The sequence below is a fragment of the Lipotes vexillifer genome, unplaced genomic scaffold (genome assembly GCF_000442215.2).
Source record: "Lipotes vexillifer unplaced genomic scaffold, Lipotes_vexillifer_v1.1 scaffold39, whole genome shotgun sequence".
Taxonomy (NCBI): Eukaryota; Metazoa; Chordata; class Mammalia; order Artiodactyla; family Lipotidae; genus Lipotes; species Lipotes vexillifer.
The window spans coordinates 3881625-3897171 of record NW_006787038.1 but is presented as its reverse complement, the minus strand read 5'-3'; the positions used below and the strand labels follow the sequence as shown (position 1 = coordinate 3897171).

Below are 15547 nucleotides of genomic sequence, written 5' to 3'. Positions count from 1 at the left end.
CCCGCGTCCCCTGCATCGGCAGGCGGACTCTCAACCACTGTGCCACCAGGGAAGCCCGAGGAGCCTCATTTGGAACATGGATCTATCCTCCTCCAACCCAGTGCTTGCTCCTCCATGGCACACGGCCTCTCTTCTGCCAGAGAAGCAGCTGAGATGCGCGGAGCGGAGCTTGCTGAGTTCTCTGTCCAAGGTGCCACAGCATGGGTGGTCTCTGTTGGCCTCGGGCCTCCCACCTGAGCTATGGAAGCTGAAGTTTTGGCCACGTCCCAATGATGAACGAGGACAATGATGTCACACCTGCCACCTGGCCTGAGCTCATCAGGGTGTGAACACTGCCTGTTCTGGCCCGTGGCCAGGCGTCCTCTCCTCACTCCGCTGTGCACCATGAGAGCTGGAGTCCAAAAGAGGGCTCCCTGCCTTTGTGGCCCCAGCAGATGCAGGGAAACCAAACCTACCCCTGTGTACAGATCTAGCGCCCAACAGATCTAGCTCCCCACCAGTGGGGAGGCCAAAGAGCTTGGATCAAAACCCCAGCTGTGGGTTCCCAGCCGAGGAACGCAGTTAACCTTCCTTGAGGGTAGAAACTCTCTCTCTCAGCAAACATTCAGCAGTCACTAAATAGGCAATGGGGAGCCATGGATGATTTTAGAGCCGGGGAGTGAGATGACTGCGTGGTGGTTTAGGGAGGTGAATCAGGCAGCAAAGCATGGTTGGGGGAGAACACGCTTTCGTAATGATCCAAGCTAACGTGTTAAGCACTCACTTACTGAGTGCTAGAGTTGTTTCAAGTGCTTTACAGATATCAACTTTTCTCTTCATAGTAACCCTAGGGGGTACGTTGTTATTCCCATTTTACAGATGAGAAGACTGATGTGTAGAGAAATTGCAAGGCTAGTAGGTGGTGGAGCTGGGAGCTGAACTCACCTGCCTCCCAAGCTTGCCTTCTTTACCATTATTTGATGCTGCCTCTCGCAGTGATCTGGATTGGGGGAACAAGGGTCCAGCATGGTCTGGGCAGTGGGCAGGGCCAAAGGAAGAGAAGTGAAACACTGCCTGCAGTTTAGACTCCTTGCCTTGGAGGGCTCTCACAAGGCCAGACCAGGAAAGTATAAGGGAGATGTGAACATCAAGCACTTTGATCTGAACTGAAAAGAACTATAGCTGAGTTCACTTTCATTGATAATAGCAACAATCACAATGTTCTTGGCCAAAGAGCCCATACAGGATAACTTCTTTCATGGAAAAGAAATTTTAGAGTCTCTCAGACAGAAATCTTATCACAGTTATAGCCTCCCCTGACTATCCAATCCTTTCTTGGTTTTATGTATTAACTTATTTACTTAAATAGGAGAGAAAGCCTCACTTTGATGCTAACCTGGCTTTAACACCTTCTAGCTTTGGAGGTCTGATCACCACCAGCATCCCTTTCGAAAAGGAGGATGAGTTTCTGGGAGTCACCAGGTAGATGGAAGGAGAGGGAGGGAGCAGGGGCTCAGGGTGGCTGAGGCCGTGTGGGGAGGAGGCAGCTGCACCCAGGAAGGGCCCTGAGACCCAGGGCTTCCTGGGCTGTTTTAACAAGATTACGCTTGATTCCTCTGAGACGTTTGCCTACACCATTTTAAATGACACTATTCATATAAGTAATGCTTGAGAAGTTAAAAGAAATTGAGATTGGAACATATCACTGAGTCCTTCCAGCTCCAACAGTCTATGAAGATACCATCTGTCTTAACCTTTTCCCAAGGAAAAATTGTCAAGAGGCAGGGAACTCTCAGAAGAGCCTTGTCAGGCTGGGACTAGGCCCGTTCCCAAACTGGAGTCAGCTGGGCAGGAGCCACTTGGGACTCAGCTAGCAGCTCGGGCTGGGGGCATCCTAACCAGAGCCAGAGAGTCTTTGGCCCCTTTCCCAGGTCTCAGGAGCCAGGGTCACCTGGGACAGTGTCCTTCCTGGCCTCTCCTGTTAGGCTACGGATTTAGGAGGGCTGGGGAGGGCCTTTGCTCAAGCGTTGACTAGACAGCCACGGGCCATGGGCTTGAGGAAGGAGCTGGTGGTAGGGGCTTTGCCCTGCTGGGTAGGATGATGGCAACAGCACCTACCTGGAGCAGCAGATGAGGTCGGGGACTCAGGAGCTGGGCTGTCACTGGCCCTCCCTCCTCTTAATCAGTCCTCAGGTGCTTCCAAGCGTCCCGGCTGCGTCCCTGCTTAATTCCTGACCACAAAGATGGGTCCTCCAAGGCTCTGTGGCACACGGAAAAAGAAGCGCTCTCAGGACAGGCGGGCATGGATTCCAGTCCTCCCTGAGTCTCCCTGTGGCTCCTCCCCCAGCCCAAGCAGGCCAGGCCCCTCCCAGGTCCAACATGCTTGTCAGCATGTTCCCACAAGGCCTGACTCAGGGGAGCTCTGATGGGGTGAGGGACACCCAGGATGTAGCCATGACCCCCAGTCTGCCCCCCACCTCCACATCCAGCTGCCCAGCCCTGGGGTGGCTGAGCCAAGGAGCCATCCTTCATCGCAGATGGGCAAGGGCCCAAAGGGAGGGGGACCATGGACAGAACACTGCACTGGAGTCCCGGCACCTAGGTCCACTCTGCTTCTTCCCCCTGGTGAGCTAGAACACTCCCACTTTCCCTCAGTGGGGTGGAGGCTTCAGCTAGATACACAGACACTGCCTGCAGGGCTGAGCTGGGGAGATCAGAAGGACCCATAACCATCAGGTGACTTCAAGTAAGACCAGGATCATCCTGGGGTGGAGGTCTTGCTAAACCGCAGGTTTAAGGACCCTATCCCAGCCCATCTCCAGGAAGGTGCCTGGGAACATGCATCTTAACAGGTTTCCCACGTGAGTGCAAATGAACTAGGACTCGCTGCACTATGTGCTGGGAAAAGGTCTACAAGTCCAAGGATGAAACTTTGATCATACGCATGAGGGGGTCCTCAGTCCCTCCCCTAAAAGCAGCATCATAGGAGCCCAGTCTCTGCAGCAGACTAGTCAGGGGCCCTGGGCAGGCCCTGAAAACCTCTCTGGGTCTCATTTTCCTCGTGGACAAAACGCAGATTGGAGATGAACTCTTGGGCCCTTCCAGGTGTGAAATTATGAATGTAAGGAGAGGAGAACCCACTGAGAAGTAAATTTAAAAAGAAAGTTCAGGGAGCATTTTAAGTAGTATTCTCCCTGTATAAATAGTTTTTCCTAAATTCACTTTTTGAATTCTGAAAATAACATACTTACGGTGGGACAAATCAAACCATTCAAAATAATGCAGAATGAAAAGTCTCCCTGCTATTCCAGACCTCTGTTCCACTCCCAAACATAAACATTGTTAAGTTTCCTGTTTGTTTTCTTCAAGGATTTTTCCATAAATATTGACAAATATATATCTATGCCTGCATCTTTATTTTAAACCCAACCAGGACCATATTCCCGGTACTCTATCTTTGTTTCTTAGTTAGTATACATCACACATCTCTGCATACCAAGAGACAGAGCCTTCATTCCTGTAGCAGTTCATAATGTTCCACTGAAGGATGCACTATGATTTACATGAATCTATCCTTGTTGGTGGATGTTTAGATTGTTTCTACATTTTTGCTGCACAAACAAAGCTGCAGTAAGCAGCTTTGATTATACATCTTTGTGCATAAGTGTGAGGTTAGCTGTAGGATAAATCCCTAGGCGTAAGGAGTCAAAAGTTAGGTGGATCTAAAATTCTGATATTGCCAAATTGTCCTCCAAAGAGGATGAACCAGTTTGCGCTGCCCAGCCACGTGTGAAGAGTGCCTGTTACCCCCTGCCACCCTTGACAACACTGTGAATTATCGAATTTTTTAACTTTGCCAATATGCAAGTTGAAAATGGCATCTTGTTTCAATGTGTAATTCTTTAAATATCAGAAAGGGCAGGCATTATTTTCATGTTTATTGATTGACTGGCCTTTGCATTTATTTTTCTGTGAACTATGTTCTTTCTAATTTATCTTACTGATTTTTAAGAGGTTTTTCTAAATTAAGGCAATTAACTTGTACGTGCATTACAAATTGTCATTTGTCTCTTTTTTAAACTTTATTTATGGCATCTTTTGCTTACAGAAATTTCAGATTTTTCTGTAGTCAAAAGTATTTCCTGGGGCTTCCCTGGTGGCGCAGTGGTTGAGAATCTGCCTGCTAATGCAGGGGACATAGGTTCGAGTCCTGGTCTGGGAAGATCCCACATGCCGCAGAGCAACTAGGCCCGTGAGCCACAACTACTGAGCCTGCGCGTCTGGAGCCTGCGCTCCCCAACAAGAGAGGCCACGACAGTGAGAGGCCCGCGCACCGCGATGAAGAGTGGCCCCCACTTGCCGCAACCGGAGAAAGCCCTCGCACAGAAACGAAGACCAAACACAGCCAAAACTAAATAAATAAATAAATTTAAAAAACAAAAAAAACAAAAAAAAACAAAATAAATTTATAATAAAAAAAAGAAAAGTATTTCCTACTAGAGGATCCTAAAAATATTTGCCCATGTTTTCCACTAGTATTAGGATTTTTTTTCTTTTTAATCTTTGCTTCTTTTTAATTTTCTTTCTAGAATTTATTTTGGTGTTTCAAGTGTGGTAGGCCAGCTTTATTTCTTTCTCCAAGGGGCTAATTGTCTCAAAGTCATGTTTGAATAATTGATTTTCTGCCCGTCACCCCTCTACATTCAAAATCTCAGTTTAACTATGTATTAGGATGGATAACAAAGAGTCAAGTTTTCAAATGCCAACTTCATTGGATCTAGGAGAAGTTACCTAACCTTCCTGTGCCTCAGTCTCCTTGTCTAAAAATGGGGTTAACCGAATTATGTAGGGGAAAATACAGGGAAACAAAGTATTGTGGGGATTTTCAGGCAGTTCACTAAGAAAAATATTATATTATTTCTATGGATTTTAGTATATGTGTGGTACTTGTCAGCTTTCTGACACATTATTTGATATAATTTCATTTCTCATTCTAAATAAATAAATATTTCTAACTTTGGGAAGAAATGAGGACAACAATAGCACCATCTGCTTAGGGTTATTATGAGAATTCAATGACTTATTTCAGAAAAAGGTTGTAGAAAGATGAAACTATGAGACTCACCTTCGCTGTAAAGACACACACAGGCTATAAGTGAAAGGATGGAAGAAGATATTCCATGCAAATGGTAAACAAAAGAGACCAAGGGTGGCCACACTTATATCAGATAAAACAGACTTTAGGTCAAAAACTGCCAAAAGAGACAAAGAAGGATATTATATAATGATAAAAAGTCAATTCCCCAGGAAGAAATAACAATTATAAACATATATGCACCTAACAGCAGAGCACCCAAATATATGAAGAAAGCATTGACAGAATGGAAGGGAGGAATAGTAACACAATAATAGTGGGAGATTTCAATAAACCTCTTTCAATAATGGGTAGAACAACCAGACAGAAGATGAATAAGGAAACAGAGGACTTGGATATTATTCAACACTATAGACCAACTGGACCCAACGGACATATATAGAACACTCCACCCAACAGCAGCAGAATACACGTTCTTCTCAAGGGCACACAGAATATTCTCCACGATAGATCACGTATTAGGCTACAGGTGAGGGCCACAGAACAGTGCCTGGCACATGGGAATTACTATATGTTGGTGATTACTATTATCATCACCACATAGTAAATGTGCTTGGGTCTTTGTCTAGATATACTTTTTTGTTTCATTGACCTGTGAGGCAGTTCCATCACTCGACAAATACCTATAATTATGTGTGAAGCCCTGTTCTAAGTAAGTGTTGGGAACCAGGAGTGAGCAGCAGTAATAAGAGCTGTTCTTGCCCCCTCGGGTTAGACTCACTTCTAGTTATTTTTAGCACTTTTACTGATATAAAAAATATTTTTTTCATTTATATATATATATATATATATATTGTGTGTGTGTGTGTGTGTGGTACATGGGCCTCTCACTGTTGTGGCCTCTCCCGTTGCGGAGCACAGGCTCCGGACGCGCAGGCTCAGCGGCCATGGCTCACGGGTCCAGCCGCTCTGCGGCATGTGGGATCTTCCCAGACCGGGGCACGAACCCGCGTCCCCTGCATCAGCAGGCGGACTCTCAACCACTGCGCCACCAGGGAAGCCCCATTATATTTTAAAAGAGGCTAAAGTTTATATACAGGAAAACGATCCATTTTTGTTCTTAATACTTATTAGCAGTCACCTTAGTATATTCCATTATTATTTCTAATAGTTTTTCAGTGGACTACCTTCTTCTTTTTTCTCCAGATGGCCAATCTCATCATCTACAATTTAAACTGATAAACTGGCCTCCTTTTATAACTCACATTTTCAAACTTTGTATTGGCTTGTACTTCCAGGGAAGTGTTAAAGAATGAAGGTAATGGTGGTCACTTGTTCCTTGTAGGTATGTCTTTGTACACACATATACACATACATACACAAACACATAAAATGTTAAGCAATATCCATCTATTCCTATTAAGTAAGAGTTAAAATCAGGGACATATGTTGAACTTTATCAAATGCCTTTTAAGTATTTTTAGCATTTTTGGAGCTGCTTATATGATTTTTCATCTCTTTTGAACTGTTCGTTTGTTCAATGATATTAATAGTTCTCCTAATATTGAATCTATATCTCTGGAATATAACCCCACTTGCTTGTGGTATATTCATTTTTTAAACATAATGTTGTGTGAATCTATCTGTTTCTAGTAATTTATGAATTTTGCACCAATATTCATAAATGAGATTTTTTGTAGTACTTTATCTCTTTTGTGTGTGTGTGTGCTGTTTTTGTCAGTGTTGTGCTGGCTTCATAGACTACTCTGGAATCTTTCCTTCTCTGTGATCTGGCACAGTTGGTGCAGTTTAAATAACATTGGAATTATCTCTTCCTTGAAGGTTTGATAGAAATTAAGAGCTGTCTAAACCTGGGGTTTTTGGAGTGGAGTTTTATGAAAACTCAGTTTCTTCCATGATTATTGGTCTGTTGGGGTTTTCTAGTTCTTCTGGGGTCAAACTGATGATTTGCGTTTTCTCAGAAAACTCTCAGTTTCAGATGGTTTTCAACTTGCATGTGGTCAAGTACAGTATCCTTAAAGAATTCTTTCTGTTTTCTCTGTATCACTGGCTATTTCTCCATTTTAATGTTCAATTTTATGTTTGGCTCCTTCCTCCCCCAACTCACATTATAGTATCTGGACTTAAAAAAATCATAAAGTGACACATGATTTTTTTTTTTCCAGGAGCCTATTTACTATGTGCACAGCCCACAAATAGAGGAGCTAGAATGAGGGATGAGGATGAGGAAAGTAGCAGGGGAGGGGCAGCTTGATAAACATTTGAAAGGTGCAAAGAGCCTGCCCACATACTCCCTGGCCTTGAACACCTTACATCTCCTTTCCCCAACTCCCCCCATCCAGTTAAACCCACCAACTCCCACCCTTCCGTCAACACCCAGCTGTCACCTCCTCTTGAAACCTTTCCTGATTTCCCTGGGAAAAGTCAGCACCTTTCCTCTGACATCCCAGATTGCTCAATTTTTTTTTTAATTTTGAAAAATTTTAGACACAAAAAAGTTAAAAGTATAAAACCAACAAAATTAACAAATGTTAATATTCTGTGGACCTAATCAAACTTACAAGCTTTTGCACAGCGAAGGAAACCATAAAAAAAACGAAAAGACAACCTATGGAATGGGAGAAAATATCTGCAAATGATGTGACAGACAAGGGCTTAATCTCCAAAATATACAAACAGCTCATACAACTCAACAACAAAAAACAAACAACCCAAATGAAAAATGGGCAGAAGACCTTAATAGACATTTCTCCAAAGAAGACCTACAGATGGCCAGTAAGCACATGAAAAGATGCTCAACATCATTAATCATTAGAGAAATGCAAATCAAAACTGCAATGAGGTACCACCTCACACCAGTCAGGACGGCCATCATTAAAAAGTCTACAAACAACAAACACTCGGGGCTTCCCTGGTGGCGCAGTGGTTGAGAGTCTGCCTGCCGATGCAGGGGACACGGGTTCGTGCCCTGGTTCGGGAAGATCCCACATGCCGCGGAGCAGCTAGGCCCGTGAGCCATGGCCGCTGAGCCTGCGCGTCCGGAGCCTGTGCTCCGCAACGGGAGAGGCCACAACAGTGAGAGGCCCATGTACCACAAAAAACAAACAAACAAACAAACACTGGAGAGGGTGTGGAGAAAAGGGAACCCTCCTACACTGCTGGTGGGAATGTAAGTTGGTGCAGCCACTATGGAAAACAGTATGGAGGTTCCTCAGAAAACTAAAAATAGAATTGCCATATGATCCAGCAGTCCCACTACTGGGCATATACCCAGACAAAACTATAATTCAAAAAGATACATGCACCCCTATGTTCATAACAGCACTATTCACAACAGCCAAGTCATGTAAACAACCAAAATGTCTATCGACAGACGAATGGATAAAGAAGATGTGGTACATATATATGATGGAATAGTACTCAGCCATAAAAAAGAAAAAATAATGCCATTTGCAGCAACATGGAAGCAACTAGAGATTATCATACTAAGTGAAGTAAGTCAGAAGGAGAAAGACAAATACCATATAATATCGCTTATACGTGGAATCTAAAATGTGGCACAAATGAACCAATCTACAAAACAGAAACAGACTCACAGACATAGAGAACAGACTGGTGGTTGCCAAGGGGGAGGGGTGGGGGAGGGGAGGACTGGGAGTGTGGGATTAGCAGATGCCAGCTGGTATATACAGGATGGATAAACAGCAAGGTCCTACTGTATAGCTCAGGGAACTGTATTCAATATCTTGTGATAAACCGTAATGGAAAAGAATATTAAAAAAATCATGTCTATGTGTGTATAGCTGAGTCACTTTGCTGTAGAGCAGAGATCGGCACAACACTGTAAATCAACTCTACCTCAACAAAAAAAAGTTTAAAAAAACCCAAATGTTAACATTCTGTCATTTTTGCTTCCGATCTTTCCTGTTAAAAGGGGTGTTACAAATTAGAAGTCCTTTCTTTTCCCCTTTCAGTCTCAGTGCCCTCTCTCTGCTTCTCCAAAGACCAGCACAAGCATGAACTTGGTAGGTATGACAGCATTGCAACATGTCTGTGTCCATAAATCATAGACACTGTTTTGTGATTTTTATTAAAATTAAATTTTCACTAATGGTACTATTCTGCAATTTCCTTTTTTTGCAATATTGTTTTTGAGATTGATGCATGATAATAAAGGATATGTGTGTGTGTGTGTGTGTGTATATACATATATATCAACTCTTTTGAGGTATAATTTATGAAACATAAAATTCTCCAATTATTTATATTTTAACTGCTGTTGTAACATCACATTTTTATTTGTCCGCTCCATTATTGTAGATATTGAGGTCAAGACCTCTTTTTTTGTGTTTCGAACACTGCTGCCCTAGATAGCCATGGAACCGTCTCCTTATGCACATGTGTGAGTTTCTCTGGATAATTATACAGCCAGATGTGAAACTGTTGGTCATAAAGTATGTACATTTTCACCTTTAATTGCCATTGCCCAAATGTCCCCTGGTGTTTGTACAGCCATTATTGGAGCATTTCTGAAGCTGTCGTCATTATCTGGTGATGTGCCTACCTGCCCCTTCCCCATGAGTTACTGGAGGGCATGTATGTGACTGGCACTCAGTGAACACGATAAATGAAAGGATGAGCTCACTGTCTAGCAGAAGAGACAGACTCAAATGGGACAAGCGCATTAAAGGCTACGAGACCTCCTGTGGCTGGGATCCAGGGAAGGCTTCATGGAGGAGAAGGCATTCAAATTGGGGTTTGAAGACCAGGGAGACCCTGAACAGATGAGGATGGGGATGAGGGCAAGGACTGGGATGGGGGGGAGTGGGTGGGACAATCCAGGGTACATTTGATTTGCCAGAGTAATGGTTCTTAACCGAGCTGGGGGTGGGGGGTGCGTGTTTTGTAAAAACTTCAAGGTGATCTGATACCTCCCCTGTCCCCATGCAGGAAGAGCCTCTGAGCTGGAGCAGGGTGGGAGGGAAGGGTGAAGGAAGCAGGAGGGCAGACTGGAAAAGGTATTTGGGGCTTAATCCAAGATGACCGTTCAGTGGTGGGCTCTGGGGAGCCAGTAAGAAGGGACCAGGTCAGAGCTGGGCTCCAAGATGATTCATCCGACAGGCAGGCAGGTAGCTGCTCTCGGCCCCTGGAATAAGGCCTATGTCAGAGAGCCCACTCCTCCCAACCTCTTTTCCTCCTCTGTCTCTGGGAAAAAATCAGGGCTGTGGGGCCTGGGTTTCCTTCCCGTACCCACAGGAGGGAGGGAGCTCTACCTGCTCCTCCACTTGGCAGCTCTGGGAGCCCAGGCCAGGGGCTTGCACATCGCTTCCTGTCCCCTCCACGCTCCCTGCTCTGCGCAAGTGCCTGGACCAGGGCTCCGAGGAGTCCCTCTGTGAAGTGCGAAGCATCTCGTCCCTCTGCCTGGGCTCAGGCATCCTGAACACGCCTTCAGTGTGTCCCAGGGCATGGGTGGGGTGGGGTGGGAATCCTATCCTTCCATTTTTCCTGTTGCCCTTCAGCAGAACCCAGCTCTGGGCACCCTGCCCAGAGTGGAGGGGAAGGGGAAAACGCATGACCTTCACTTCGTCTTAAGCAACTTCAGCCAAACCACCAGCAGCGGCAATGGCAGGCGAGCTGAGGATGTGTCAGCTGCGCTCCAGGGAGGAGGGACCCTCCCCTGGACACGGACCAGCCTTGGGCCAGTTTAGGCTCCGCCACTGTTGTGCGTGGGTGTGGCTGTGGCTATTACAACCTCTCTGAGCCCCAGCTTTCTCTTCTAACGAGTGGGCTACTCACACCTGCTCCGCCCCTCTCCTGGGTGTGCAGAGGACTAAAAAGTAATGACAAGGAATGTGAGGTCGCTGAGTGGCACCAGGATCTCAGGCCAGGGACACTGTTCAGGCTCTTGCTCTTCCGGTGCCTGAGGAAGTCTCCCCAAAGTCTGGCCTAATTCGCAGGCCTGGGCACACTAGGTCCTGGCCCAGGAGGGATCCCTGACCTGGTACCAACCTGTTTGCTGTATTGAAGGATGTCCCGCTCTGGCTCTGAGATGTCCCCCTCTACCAGGTCCTCAGGGATCTGAAGCTCTTTTTAAGGGAACAGCTCAGCTCCAACAGTGCCTAGGGCCACCAACACCGTTGGTCAGCTACTGCCACCAAAGCGTGGCCAGCCAGCCCAGAGACCCCAGGACAGCTGGCCACTCAGCACGTAAAAGGGTGAGCAGTTGGGAAGAAGGGGGCTCCCAGTCACCAATCACATGCCAGACACCTTTCTGCTTCCTCCCACTCATCCTCCAAATGGCCCATTGCAGTGGGGGTTATTCTGCCATGTTGTGAATGGAAGACTCACAGAGGTGAAGTGAGCAGTTAATAAAGCAGGTGGAAACTCAGCTCCCAAGTGCCCCCAGGCAGTGTGTCTGGTGTGCCGGCCTCCATGCTCCCAAGCCCTCCATCAAGCACGGTTGGCCTCCACATCAAAAACCTAATAGCCGTATCCTTGGCCAACTGGCCAGAAGTCCACCTTGCTCATCGGTATCTCCACAGATCTCAGGGTGCCTTGCTCTTTTGCCTGGACCCCGTGGCCTGGGGCCAGTGTCCCGCTGGCTGGGCACAATTCTGAGAAGACTCAGCTAGAGGAAGGAGAAGGCTCCTGTCTCCGGGGTCACCTTCCTTGGTGAGGCCACTCAGTCATGGAGAGGGCAGGCTTGGCTTCTGGCTGGAAGCTGGCCTGACCTCTCTGCCTCTGATCCTCTGAGGCTGCCAGAGGCCCCGACTTGGCATCAACAAGGGTCTGCAGGTGGCACAGGGCTGTGCTGTACCTCAGCCACCCTAGCTCAGCTCTTCAGAGCCTGCCTCCCAGGTGCTCACGTGAAACAGCAGAGTGGAAAGTGAGAAAAGCAGAAGGAGGGAGCTCAGGACACTTGGATCCTGGTTTTCTAATTAGGCCCAGGCTTCAGGTTCCTTTTGGAGCATTACTAATCACGAGGAGGCCGGAGGTGACAGTGGGATACCCCCTCCCCCTGCCTCTGCGGGTTCCAGTACCAGCCCCAGGCACGCTGGGAAGGACCGTGGCAGCTTGGGTACCTACCCTGCCCTAGAAACACAGGACAGAAAGTTCTGGCCACTGGTGCTCTTCTAAAGAGCCACCCTTGGTTGGTCCAGAGCAATCCAGACAGATCTAGAACAAGGACACAGCATACCTCATGAGCTGCCCATGTCATGTTCTCATCTCAACTCCCCCATTACCCTGTTTTGCACAAGTTGCACCAGCCACCTCGTGGGAAGAATGAGGGGCCCGCTGTACACCACCCATGCTGACCTGTGAGTGAGCTGCAAAACCCACTGCTGTCCTGGAGAGGTAAGAGGAGGGAATGCCGGGCCCCACGTCAGGCAAAACAGTGCACTAAAAGCTGCTGGCCTCACTTGAAGCTGAGTGCTTCCCCTAAGCGCTTACATTACAGCCTTCCCAGGGCAAGACTGCCCATGGCCCTGAATGCTCTGTGGCCTCCCTGCACCCTGGACACTCTGTGCAAAGAGCTCCCAGCACTTTACGCCCATTATCTCTACATTTCTTTCACCAGCTCCTTCCCAGGAAGAACCAGAGTGGAGAGTCCATGGGATTCCAGAGTCAGTGGGGAGGATCCAGGCCTGCAGGCAGGTCTGCTGTGCCACCAGTCATCAACATTTTACCGTGTGGAAATCATGTTAAATGTCACAGGTGGTTGAGGAGGGGGAAAGGAAGTCCTCAAGGGCCAAAACACAACATGAACTGGGCTGGGAAAGGATGGCCTGCCTGCCAAACCTAGAAGGGTGCTCTAGACTGGCCATGGCGGGGAGAGGGCAGCCTCCGCAGAGGGATTGGCCACATTTCCCCCACCGAGGCCGGAAACAGATGGCTTCAATCTAGACCAGAGTCTCCAGGAATAACATTTCCCATCTGCAATAAACACTTGACATGTGTCCAAAGCCCTCCCACCCATCAGGGGAAGGTGTTTTCATGTTTTCAGGTAGGGAAACTTGGAGGGCAGAGTGCAAGCTAATAGGGGCTCTGGTCCAGAAGCAGGTACCATGTTCTGTAAGTGCTTCTCTTCCCACTACCTGAGGGCCTCTCCAAGGCCTGCCTCTGCCTCTGCCTCTGCCTCTGCCAACCAGGAGGGATCGCCACCAGCTTCCCTGGGTCATGGGGCAGTGGCCTTCCTCCTGGAGAAGGGCTAGAAGGGACCCTTGGGGGGTAGAGGAGCCAGACACACGGTGGGTACTTCTCTCTCTGGCATTGTACTGTCCCTCCACGGGCAGCTGAGATCTGGGAACCCCATCCCCTCCCACAGGCCACCCCAGTGATTACTTGTGGTCATCATGTAGCCCAGGGCATGCGATGGAATCACCAGGGGCCAGCTTTCAGGGGCTCTGTGCTCAGAGGGTGTGTCTGAAAAGCATCAACTCATGCACCAGGCACATGGTAACTGTTTTGCTCAGAATCACGGACTTCCCATCCTGTGATGCCGTCAGAGGGATAACTGAAGTCCCTCTGCCCGTGGGCCCCCTCAGTGGCTGTGATCACAGCTGCTGGCACCAGGGCAGGAGAAATAGCTGCTCTTGGCTCTGAGAGGCCCACAGAATTTGTGTGTCCTCTCTGGGTGCACGATGGGAAGGTAACCAAGAGACCTTGGCTCCCATCTTCAAGTCGCTTCTTTCCTAAGAAATCTGAACACACATCTCAATGGAGGAGAAGATGCTGGAGCTGTGTCCCCTACCGCTGACACCCGCCTGCCATCGGGGGCGCTGACACCCGCCTGCCATCGGGGGGCGCTGACACCCGCCTGCCATCGGGGGGCGCTGACACCCGCCTGCCATCGGGGGGCGCTGACACCCGCCTCCCATCGGGGGGCGCTGACACCCGCCTCCCATCGGGGGGCGCTGACACCCGCCTGCCATCGGGGGTCGCTGACACCCGCCTGCCATCGGGGGGCGCTGACACCCGCCTGCCATCGGGGGGCGCTGACACCCGCCTCCCATCGGGGGGCGCTGACACCCGCCTCCCATCAGGGGGCGCTGACACCCGCCTCCCATCAGGGGGTGCTGACACCCGCCTCCCATCAAGGGGCGCTCACAGCCTCACCTCACCGGGGCAGGGGCTGAAGGTGGAGAGGAGGAGAGAGGAAGGGGCCTCATCCGGTCTTCCCTGCGATGGGCCGGGGGAGTCAGCAGACCTGGGTGCAGGTAAGACCCCTGGAGCAACTCGCTACACCCTCTGTGCCTCAGCTTCCTCACCTGTACAGTGACACTGCCTGGCTCCAGCTCTAAAATAAAATACAGCTCTCTGCCCGCCTCAGTTTCCCCCCAGAGAAAGGCATCTGCACCAGGGAGCAGGAGGGTGAATTCACAAGGTGAATTCAGGAGAAGTTCACCTCCAAGGGCAACAGATCCTATGCGGTCCATTTCTCCGGGCGACAGGAGCTGGGGAGGGAGCAGGGCTGAGATCCACGGGGTGGTGGTGGGGTTGACGCTGAGAGAAGGTGGACTCAGTTCCCCCAGCCCTTCTCCAGGGAGAGGAGGGCTCTTAACGGAGAACGTCCACCTGCCTGTCCCCCGTCCTTCCCACAGCAGCCTGGGAACTTCCAATCGGCTTTCATCAAGGCTGGTACACGAGACTGAAGCCCAGAACTGGGCTGCCCCTTCCGGCCTTCCTCCCCTGGAAGCCAACTCTCATTCTCTCCCTGAGCCCACAAGGAGAGCAGGGGCCCGTAGCTCCTCTGCTTAGATGACTGTTTTTCATGAGTAATTTTTCCCTGTCCTCATACAATTATGATCCCTGCAATGCTCACAGCCATGACACTCTGGAGCCTCCACAGAAGTTATATCTCCCTCCATTCTCAGGAATGAGGAAAGGGGGCACTGGGGGTGGGGGGTGTCCACCCCAGATTGGAGCGGAGGCCTACAGACTGAGCTCAGCCCCTGCCCCTCCAGAGAGCTTCAGGGCAAGGCAGTGCCTGGGAGGCCAGCTCTGCAGGACCTCCTGAGTGACCTTGGTGAAGCCACAGCACCCCTGGGCCTCAGTTTCCCCAGGTCCGTCATCCAGATCCAAAGTTTCTCTCTCAAGGCCAAGGTGAGGATGAACGCAAGAACCTTTCTTTGAAAGCATATGAGAAAAGGTGGCATATTTTGCCCCTGAGAGCCCAGAAGTCCAGCCTACTCAGCACAGAATGAGGCCGACCCACCCCCCCCCCCCCCCCGCCAACTGCAGCGCAGCCGTGACGCTGCCATAAGTCATAACCGCGTTGTAGACTACGGGGGAGAGCGCGCCCCTCCCATGCCAGCCCAGTGAGTGGGAGGCACAGCCCCAGGGAATCCCTGCATGGGGGTGGTCCAGAGAGGTAACCAACAGGCAGACAGAGGGGGACCCCAGGCAAGACTCCTGCCCACCCACCCCACCCCCCCCGACCCAATGAATACG

The 15547-nt window shown here is 49.2% G+C and overlaps 1 protein-coding gene across 1 annotated transcript in view; it reads right to left on the bottom strand.

The window, feature by feature from the left end:
* The window catches only part of TMEM63C (transmembrane protein 63C), a 73744-nt gene that overhangs the window by 57111 nt on the left and 1086 nt on the right, over positions 1 to 15547 (bottom strand). The window lies entirely within an intron of this gene.